The sequence below is a fragment of the Mizuhopecten yessoensis genome, unplaced genomic scaffold (genome assembly GCF_002113885.1).
Source record: "Mizuhopecten yessoensis strain PY_sf001 unplaced genomic scaffold, ASM211388v2 scaffold10209, whole genome shotgun sequence".
NCBI lineage: Eukaryota > Metazoa > Mollusca > Bivalvia > Pectinida > Pectinidae > Mizuhopecten > Mizuhopecten yessoensis.
Genome location: NW_018408433.1, coordinates 115,702 through 126,661, shown reverse-complemented (window position 1 = coordinate 126,661; position 10,960 = coordinate 115,702). Strand labels below are relative to the sequence as shown.

General features: G+C 35.4%; 1 long non-coding RNA gene across 1 annotated transcript; it reads left to right on the top strand.

Annotated features, from left to right (window-relative positions):
• The first annotated feature begins 284 nt into the window (after positions 1–284).
• Positions 285–5,065, top strand: LOC110459772. The gene is made up of 3 exons (XR_002463928.1): positions 285–1,067; positions 1,430–1,583; positions 3,392–5,065. It is a non-coding gene; the product is annotated as an uncharacterized LOC110459772 (long non-coding RNA).
• Positions 5,066–10,960: the final 5,895 nt, after the last annotated feature.

Sequence of the window (10,960 nt, the reverse complement as noted above, 5' to 3'; positions counted from 1 at the left end):
TAAAGAACAAACCTACTATATTACACTAAATGTTACGTGTAAAGGCGACTAATGAGAGGCTCGCTGTAGACTTGGGTCGTTTCTTCCGTGTCTTCTTCGAAAAGTGCTGCCCCCTGCATCACCAGCTTATCTTGCCGCTGTCACGCGTGTACACATAAACTCATACACTGCCCACAATGAGGCATGTCCTTAAATGTTTTAAAACCAACCAGCCACTGCAACACTTGGGATTTGCTTCCCCCTTTCAACTTTCTTTTTTCCTTATTTAATGTATCTTTCCGGCAGTGTCCCCCTTGGCACCCGTCGGGGCGTTAAACCCAAAGCAAACCAAAAAAATATAATGTGACGATTTTGTTACCACTGATTTTGGATATTTTAATCTGTAATTTGTTAAAGTTTAGTTTGATGTCTATTTTTACATTTTTTTAAGCTCGGAATATTTTGTAGGATTGATAGGTGATAACATAAAACAAGAAATGTAAACCCTTTTTTTCGGTTCTTTGTTTTGGTACTGTTTTGCTGCTCGCCATCACCGATTTGAGAGTTAATGGAAACAATCACTGACTATTCTTTGCTCTTGGCCCGGCACTTCTATTCACTGCGACTACTCTATTACTCTATAACATTATAGTTAGTCAGGCTTCCTCTCGGGGAAGTATGATTGAAGTATTGGAGTTCCATTGTAAATTTCGTTATAAAAAGGTCTTCACAAACGACATGTTCTCGGTTGAAACACCGAACGTAAAATGCCAAAATAGATAAAAAAAAAATACTCTGAAAATTTGTTTTCAAATAATCGGTTTGAACACGACATTTAAGTTTTATCCTTGTATCCTTATAGAAGTGGAATTGCTTCATTTATTTCTTTTTTACATCAGGACTTGTCCGTAGATCGTGAAGACTTCACGTTCAGTGATACATGTCAGGAGTCGGATAGGTTTATTCCTGGATTTGGAGAGGGAGTAGCGTGCGCATGGAACTACGATCGGAAACCCTGGTATAATTGCAGTCTTCCCGGGTTCTTTGTTATCAACATGAACGGTACCGGTCTTGTGGTAGACAGAGACGTAAGTACACCATTGCTTTAGACAAATCTTCATTCGCTTTTTGTGATGTTTTTTTGCGACCTCCGATTTCAAAGCCGTTTAAACACTTGTGATTAGCAACTGAAAATATCGATAAATATTTAGGACTATTTCCCAGCTGTTAATATTACTTTAAATCCAATAGAACCAAACATCAATCCGAGTCAAATATCTTCCCCCAACGCACCAACACGATTGATTTAATGGTAGGTGTTGATATTTTGTTTTTTAAGGCGGGATTTGTAGGCTTTTGTTTGTGGGATGAGGCCGCATAGGTAACTATCGGAGTGCTTAAAGTAGATCATACCATACACAATTATAAATATGTTATATTACAATTATAGCTTACCTGGGACTATCGAACTTATCAAAGTGTGACAGGAGAAGACACGTTCACCAGGTCTCCAGACGGATTAAAAATAACGGCCTTCGTTGACGGTTATTGTGCTGAAGTGGTGCCTAATGCAACTATGTACCTGAAACACGATCGTGAACTCGGTATGTGTGTATTAGCAATCAGTCTCTCCTTTATGGTAACACAAAACATTGGCTTAACGTTCAGCATTTAGGGGAATGGCAAAAACTGGTTCGCCCATTGTCAGTATGTTTCCTTTTTGCGTCTGATAAGATAAACGAGATGGCCACCGGGAAGCCATCTTGGATTTTGACAGTTCATGTTTATTATTGGTGTTTCTCATGATGTACACAACAGATCTTTCAAAACATTTAAATGTACAAGTAGCATTGTCTTGGTCCTTACTCTACATGTATCATGTTGACAAGGAACAGAAAAACCAGATGGCCGCCAGGCAGTCATCTTGCATGTTTACTGTTAAGTTAATTGTATTGATTAATGTATATGCTTATTGTATTAATTTTATATATATGTTCTGTAAAGCGCGTTAGAGTGGCTTATGTTCGCTAGATAGGGCGCTATATACAATGTTGTACATGTATATTATTTTTATTATCATTATTATGATTGTTTTCGCTATTTCTCAAAACTTCCTTTGATATGTAGGTTCATTCGTTAGTTTGCATACTTATCTGAAGTTCAAGTTGCCTGATCGGAAGAAAATTATGGCAGCCCCAAAACAGAAATATCTCGTTTATTTACATTACTAATTAAACGACGACCTCGCTTAAAAAGTACACCTGTCAAAACCAGCTTTGTTAACGTTTAATAAAAAGATGCATTTACTGACTAACAATTAAACAGAAAAGAAAACGGAAAGATCAAATATACATACAACTAATGCAGCTCATATTACGAAGGTCGGTGCCAGGATCCCTATATGATCTCGCTTAAATTGGCTAGGTTAATGTTTTTTGTCCGTTTACAATGTAATAATGATATTTCAACATTAATGACATGCGGGGCTCGTGCAAATATCGTTACGCTGTGACTCGTGGATCTAGAAGTTTCTTTCTAAAAACTAATGAGGCCAGACTACGGGCAAACACTACCAGTTTGCATAAAGCGGACTTGCAATTATGTAATCTGTACCGTTGCTTGAATGTATATACATGGTATAGTGTAGAGATCGCTTAGCATTTATCGTTATACATATAACCGCAACGATGTTTTAATTTATTAAAGAGATTAGTTTACGACTGTTCCCATTTTTATCATCGACTGGTTCGCCCGTTGTCAGTATAATGTGACCGGGTGGGGCGTCCTGCTTGGTGTCTTCGGCAGTATGTTTCAGTGAGGTAGCACTATAAAGTCGGCATCAGTTCCTTGCCAACACAAGGAGACAAACACAAACATATCGCAGCCTCCCAAAATACACACACATACACTACACGCATGCATCTTGCACACAGGGGAGGCCGTCCTTAAATGACATTAGCTGTTAATAGGACGTTTAACAAAATCAAACAAACAAAAAATCATCATCATATCACGCTATCATGTCAGATGGCCTCATTTATGTTAGCTGTTCAGTAAAATCCCTTTTTCATCCTTTTTATATGCATAACAAAGAAATGACCAGTACTGTTAGATACTGTACACATTATTGTCGCGATACATAAAATCAAATGAAAAACTAAAACTATGGGGGTTTTTTCCCCTGTTATCACAAATACATTTTAATATTTGCATAAATGTATTCCTATTTCTAAAAACTTAAGTCGATCGATATTATTTGGAACACATGGAGTTGATACTTTGAAAACTATGAAAATATCCGATTAATTCCAATTCGTTATCTTGGTGACGTTGATCTTGTAGAAATAATATATCAACAAAATATTTGAAATTACTTGGACAACATATGTCAGTTTTCTGTTGTACATTGCAGAAGTGTGGGGAAGCGCAACCGAGCCTGTTTGTTCTTCTCCATAACCCGTTCACTAAATGTGGTTGATGTAGCGCAAGCTAGAAGATCAAAGTTCCAGAGAACCGGGGCAAAGATTTCACTGTAATACGTTATACAATGTTGATAGCAGAAGAATTTAACCCGAAATCATCTACCCCTGCAGATTCTGGAAAAGAAAGGACCTGCTATGTCCAACTATATTTTGTAAGTGGCAACAAATATGGGGCCCCGACAGAGTCGGTTGTTTTTCTATGCCTCTGTTTTTTTGGGGTTTTTTTCAATTCAAAAGAATTGATAACAACACGGATGTTATAACATTGTTACAAAGACATAAATATTAACAGCATGGTGATAAGTGACTAGAAAAGCACGTTTTTCAGTTGTTTCCTTATAAATATTATAACAAAACGGAATGTAAATTAGGCAATTAATGATGCAGATTGGAACCATCTTATGACTTTTAAGATAGTGTGTATCAATAGAGAGCATCACTTTGATCAAAGTACGTTTGAGGTCAAATCTTATGTTTTGGGTAACACCGTGCAGTGACTTACAGGGAGTCTGTTTAATAGTGGAAAGTGTTATTGGGCTATACATCTAGTTACGACCAGATTCGGCATGAATGACATAGAGATAGGAACGAAAGTGTGAACTCCCGAAACCAGATAGGGGTAACTGTCATTGCCATATGGTACATCTAGCATTTCTGTTGTGGTAAGGGAAAGTTAAATGAAATTGTCGCACGTGCCTAATTATATATGTACAAGGGGTGGTACGGTATTATGAAGAGTTAACGTTGTACAGATTCATGAAAGTACTTGGGGAAGATTTAAGAAGAAGTCCGGAGTTCAGAGTCTAGAGTTGAGAGTCAGGATTCGAGGTTCGGAAATGTGAGCCTTTAGAGAGAGAGCCGGTCCAGGGAATGCCTCGCGCAGGGATGGCCCGGATCCAGCACTTGGTGTGCTTTAGAACTATATGTGTTTGATGTGGTAACTGTATATAATATGTGCGCATGGAGATTTGTCGTCGTGTTGTGGTAGAAAAGACATTTGTCACATTTAAGAAATATCTTACAAAGTGGACCTACTCGAGGTATGGACCCTGACTGTCGCAGGCACAATGTGCAGTTAATAAAATTTTAAGCCCAAATGTGTTTGTCAACGTGTTATGTAACACATGGGAGGATTTCGTACCCCAGTGAACAGGATTTCGAACGGGTTATCCTGTCACCTTTCGCAAGTTTGACAACAGTAATGTTTGTAGGACTACCAGTGTGTACCATTCACTGTTACAGTGTAATTAAATGTGCTATAGACAGCATATATTTTTGCAGAAGTCACCTGCAGATTTAGGAATTTATAACCTCTTCTTTGTCGATGAGTCGTTATCGATGTAATCATTCATGTACACTTCGATACTCGTTCGTTTGTGTCTCCATACGCACACATCTTCATATGATTTTGGCTATTTCAATGTTAAATCACACAATAACAATATATACTGTTAACATTGTAACAGATTTATGTTTTCTTTCCAGTGAGCCATTTTTAAGGTGTAGTTTATCGTCTTGTAACGTTGATTTTGTTTCCATTAAAATTATGCAATATAGTATCGGAACATTATTGTTGTATAATTGTTATTATGAGTGCTGTTCAGTGGTGGTGTCTAAATATTTAGGGCCCCGTATCGGAGATACGGGTGCCCTATAGTAATAACTCTGTCGGTCTGTCTGTCGATCTGTCTGTCCGTCTACATATTTTGTTCCTGACTGATAACTTTGGTATTAATTGACCGATTTACATGAAACTTGTTCAAGATGTCCAGTTCACAAAAAAACACAATGAGGTAAAAAGTCAAGGTCAAGGTCATTTTTTGCATCTGTTCACTTGTTATGACACTATGAAGCAATGTTGGTCAGAATTAAACAAGGAGTCAATTGACCAAAGGTCAAGGTAACTAGGTAAAGGTCAAGGTCAAATTTTGTATCTTTTCTCTGATGGACATTTTGTTATGACATTATGAAGCAAAGTTGGTCGGAATTTAACACAGAGTCAACTGACTTATGGTCAAGGTCACTGGATCAATGGTCGAGGTCAAATTAAGTATTATTACACTAATGAACATATTGTTATGACACTATGAAGCAATGTTGGTCTGAGTTAAACAAGGAGTCAACTGAACCAAGGTCATTTGGTCAAAGGCCAAGGTTAAATTTTGTATCTTTACACTGGTGAACACTACGTTATGATGCTTTGAGGCAATGTTACTCAGAATTGAACAAGGAGTCAATTGACCAAAGGTCAAAGTTTGTATCTTTTACCTGATGAACATTTTGTTATGACATTATGAAGCAAAGTTGGTCGGAATTTAACAAAGAGTCGACTGACTTATGGTCAAGGTCAAATATTGTATTTTTTTTACTGATGAACATTATTTTTATGTTATTATGAAGCAAAGTTGTCCAGAACTTAACACGGAGTCAACTGACTAAAGGTCCAGGTTACGGGACCAAAGGTTCAAGGTCAAGTTTTATATTTTTTTCACTGATGAACAATTTGTTATGATATTATGAAGCAAAGTTGGTCGTAATTAGGATTAAGTCAACTGACCAAAGATCAGGGTCACTGGGTTAAAGGTCAAGGTAATTTGTGTCCAAAGGTCAAAGACAAAGTGGATCTCTGACTTTGACCCTGGCTCTTGATGGAGGAGGTATTTAAGGTGAAATAAAACATATCAAAGCTAACAAATGAGTATTGCATTTCTGTTAGCCAAGTAAATATGGAGGTGGAAGAAAACAAGACTCTCATCATAGTACATGTAAAATGTATAATTTGCTTCCTTGCGGTTATTTTTGAAGTCCAAATGTCAGACGTCAAGCACAGCTTTAGGGACCGGAGAACCAAATGATGTTCCATAGACGATAGTGTTATTGTTTACCACTGTCCTGGTTAAATGGGGTTATCCACACTGGTTTACCTGCCCTCATTTTGAAGAATATCATCTCACACAACTGTAAATAAAATATTTAAAAATTCTGCCATTTTTTTTATATGGGGGCCGCCATCTTGTATTGAATTCGGCACCAAAATTCGACCAAAATTTACAACAAATTATACTTAATAAACTCACCCAGACAAAAGCAGACTTGAACCTTTTTTTATGCATATTACATCTACCCACCCACCCATAAAACTTTTTCAACTTCTGCCACCTAAATATCCAACCAGCAGGCCCCGATGCATTCACCTTCCTATTAATTTAATCTGCCCAAAAGGGAAAACCCCACAATCTATTTTTGATTTGGTTCCATGGTCCCTATAGGATCCCACATACTTTTCAAATTTACCATTTTTGGAAACAGTCAGGACCGTAGGGTATGAAACCAAAATGGGAAGTGACTGGCTCCGAGGCTTGGACTGCTAGGTCAAGTCTTCTACTGGTACTGAAGATGGAGGTTCATGCAAGAAAAGACAGGAAAATTGAATCAATTTCAAAATGTAAACTTAAATATCTTAATAAATATTATAATAAGATTTATGGTTTTGAGTTTTATTTAAATACAGGTACTGTACTACTGGGAAATAGTAACAAATGCCATGTTGTCTAAAGATTTGGGGAGATAACAGAATTTAAGACCTATACCCCCTTAATTTTGGACTTTTTGTAAAAAAAAAAAACAAGACACCAGCTATTATTTAGAGAAAAGAGTATAATTATATAACAAAATAAGAGTAATGACTTTGGGCAAATTGGGAAGAATGTACAGCATAAATAAACATGTGCAAACTTAATAATTAACCACCTGGTGGTAATTCATCCAGGAAATTATAGACTGAATAACAAAATAAACCTAAAAAATAACAAAAACATGGTAAACTAACTAAATGAACAAAGACTAGAAATACACCTGAGTAAACTTAGATTCTAAGTGACTACCTCAAATTTGGTTTGAGGTAGTCACTCATTTTTGGCTGACTACCTCAAATTTGTTGGCAAAATCGTGACTACCTCAAATAAAGTCGTGACTACCTCAAATTTAGCGTGACTACCTCTAATTTTTGTAGTTTTTACCCCTAAAAATAAAAAAATAAAATCATATTTAAACAAGATTTGACCGAATTTTGATAGTTTAACGCTTTTTATCGCTATCGTTTGAATATTGCTGTTCTTCGGTCAAAATTATTTTTTGGGGGAATTCTGAACCATTTTGACGGCTTAATTGACTTAATTTTTAGTAATTAACCTAAATTATATATCCTTGATTATGCAAGATTTTTTATTTTTTTCCAATTAGCAAACTAATAAGAAAAAATATTTTTTGAAGGGATTTCCATAATCATGACAAGATATGTATTAAATTAAGGGGGAAAAATACGTAGGAACACACTAAAACGCTTAAAATCATCGTTTTGGTCCGTCATTATCAACTAATTAAAAAAAAATGTAAAGTTATCAAGAAAAGTACCAATATAGTGCTAGGGGCATATACCTGTTGGATTTTGGTGACTACCTCAAATTATAGGGTTAGGCTTCGACTTGTCGTTATACGTGTATTTTTGTCATTTATCTGCTTTATGAAGTCACATTGCAATTTAATACACATTTCTGATACGAAAATTACTAAATTTGAATAAATTTCGAAAAAAACATCGCGGGGAGGGGGGGGGAGCTAATTTTTAAGGCCTTAATTTCAAAAAAATAATGCACTTAGGAATACAAAACAAGTGCTGAAAATCATCACGAACTACTCGTTATTCGATACTAATGAAAATTATCACAAAAAACAAAAAGAATTATAGTTCTCAAGAAAAGTGCCAAGATAGGGCTAGGGGAAGATTTCAATTGGCAAATTGGTGACTACCTCAAATTATTATTATCTTTTGTCATTACACGATGTTTTTTTTTGTCATTATTCTTGATAACTTTACATATATATGTTATGCATGCAATAACAAATAAAATAAGACCATTTGCAGGTATCTAGCTGAATTAATAAAAAAGATAGGGCTAGTGGATATGTTGGTTGGCAAAATGAGTGACTGCCTCAAATATCAATTTAACATCATAATGATGAGTTCAGGGATGAAAAAAAATATCTGAGAAAGTGCTCAGCTAGTTCTCAAATAATGTTTGTTATATCTCACTGATCATTTTGAAGTAAAAAATGAAGGTTATATCCAGAAATTATTAAAAGAAACGAGTTCAAATCGATGATCGTAAGAGGCGACTAAATTTGGGACCTTATCTCTTCTCTCGTTTCTAAACAACTTTCTTCTTCCTAATGTCTCCCTTGACAATGCCTCACTTTTGGCCATTTGTTGAGCGTTCGCCCCTGTGAGGAAGGCTTTGGGTTCTGTCCCCTGGCCGAGACATACCAAAGTCTTTAAAAATGGTAGTTTCTACTCCTGCTTAACGCTCAGCAAATTAGGAGTGGGACGACTGGTTCGCCCGTTGTCAGTATAATGTGACCGGGTGGGGCGTCCTGCTGGGTGTCTTCGGCAGTATGTTTCAGTGAGGTAGCACTATAAAGTCGGCATCAGTTCCGCGCTATCACAAGAAGACAAACACGAACATATCGCAGCCTCCCAAAATACACACACATACACTACACGCATGCATCTTGCACACAGGGGAGGCCGTCCTTAAATGACCTTAGCTGTTAATAGGACGTTAAACAAAATCAAACAAACAAACAAACAAAAATCAAATCGATCAAGTCAAGAATTCAAAACCTAAAAGGAGACTTCTTTTAAGATGACATTATTACTTCAATATTCAATATATTTGCTTCCAGATATATTCAGTAGTTTATAACGAAGAGAAAAAGACCCACTTAAGATGTCTATGTAGTAAGGGTTCCTCATAAGATGCCTAAATTTTGAAATAAATGCATCAAAATTAAAATTATTGAAGACATGAATATTATTCATTATTGGAGCAATCTGGGGACATATGATATTGTAGATAATACATTTCTGAACAAATAACCCCTATAACTGATCAGATAGCTCATATAATGAATGAATTACAACATTAAAATCTATCTAATCTAATATCTATCTATCTATATAATCTAATCTAATCTAAGCTCTCTAATCAGTTATAGGCTTTATTTGTCAGAAATGTATCATTTACAATAATACAATGGAGTATATGAGGTTGTTGGCCTAATTAAAAGAAATGGGGGTAACCTTTTAGTCCCTTGTTCCAATAAGTTATTCGATAAATCCTATATTTTACTGATAGAAATTTTGTTGTAAATCATTCATTATTTGAGCTATCTAATCAGTTATAGGCTTTATTTGTTCAGAAATCTATCATTTACAATAATATAATGGAGTTTATGAGGTTGTTGACCTAATTAAAAGAAATGGGGGTAACTTTTTTGTCCCTTGTTCCAATAAGTTATCCGATAAATCCTATATTTTACTGATAGAAATTCTGTTGTAATTCATGCATTATTTGAGCTATCTAATCAGTTATAGGCTTTATTTGTTCAGAAATCTATCATTTACAATAATATAATGGAGTTTATGAGGTTGTTGACCTAATTAAAAGAAATGGGGGTCACTTTTTACCCCCCTTGTTCCAATAAGTTATGCGATAAATCCTATACTTTACTAATTTGTAAAAGGGTGTAATTCATTTAATATTTGACTAGTCAACAACTCATTTTTGAGCAATAAAATATTGTAGATGATTAGCCTTTAACTGTATAGATATCTCAAATATTAAATGAATAACAAAGTTTTTTAGGTTTTCTTATATGATCTAAGATAATGACATTTTTTTCTGCAAGATGTATACTATTATTTTGGGTGTGTTACGTAATAAAAACACAAAATCGGGCTCATGTTCGATCAATTGATTTATTAAAATCAATCACCTAGTTATTGGGTGATGGGTAACACTTTTGGTAAAGAATATACACATGAACAACATGTTATTTCTTTAAACACTTGATTTGTCTCTAATCTGTTGAGTAGTGTATTCCGGCAGTAAGGCTCCAACCTTTTGACGGACCTCTGCCATCCTAACGCAACATCCAAGCTGGCTCCGGAAATGGGAGCGCAGGATCTGCTCCTCCTGTGGCTTCCAGCCAGCCCGGCGTTTGAACGTCTTCAGTGCTGGAAAACTAAAATACTGATAATGACTCCAGACAATTAGTTAAAGAAATCCACTTGTTACCAGATAATTTAAGCAAAACAAAATTTAGTAAAAAATTACAATGAAACGAAACCGTTTTATTTACGTACAATGATATAGCATATACACACAAAAATATAGCATACATACATACATACATAATAGAAATCCTATAAAATGTTTTGCTTATGTTTTATATCTTGACATGAAGTTCTCAGTTGATCGTGATTTAGTAAACTCATTATCTGTGAATTGATCTGCTAGCACTTTTGTGTTCAATTAATACGTCACATAAATATAATTTTCCACTATAATCTAAACTATTATACTCTGAACTCCATTGGTTATAAAGTTAAGGTCATCACACGATCATATTCAAATGAGATGCTTGTAAAAAATCTTACT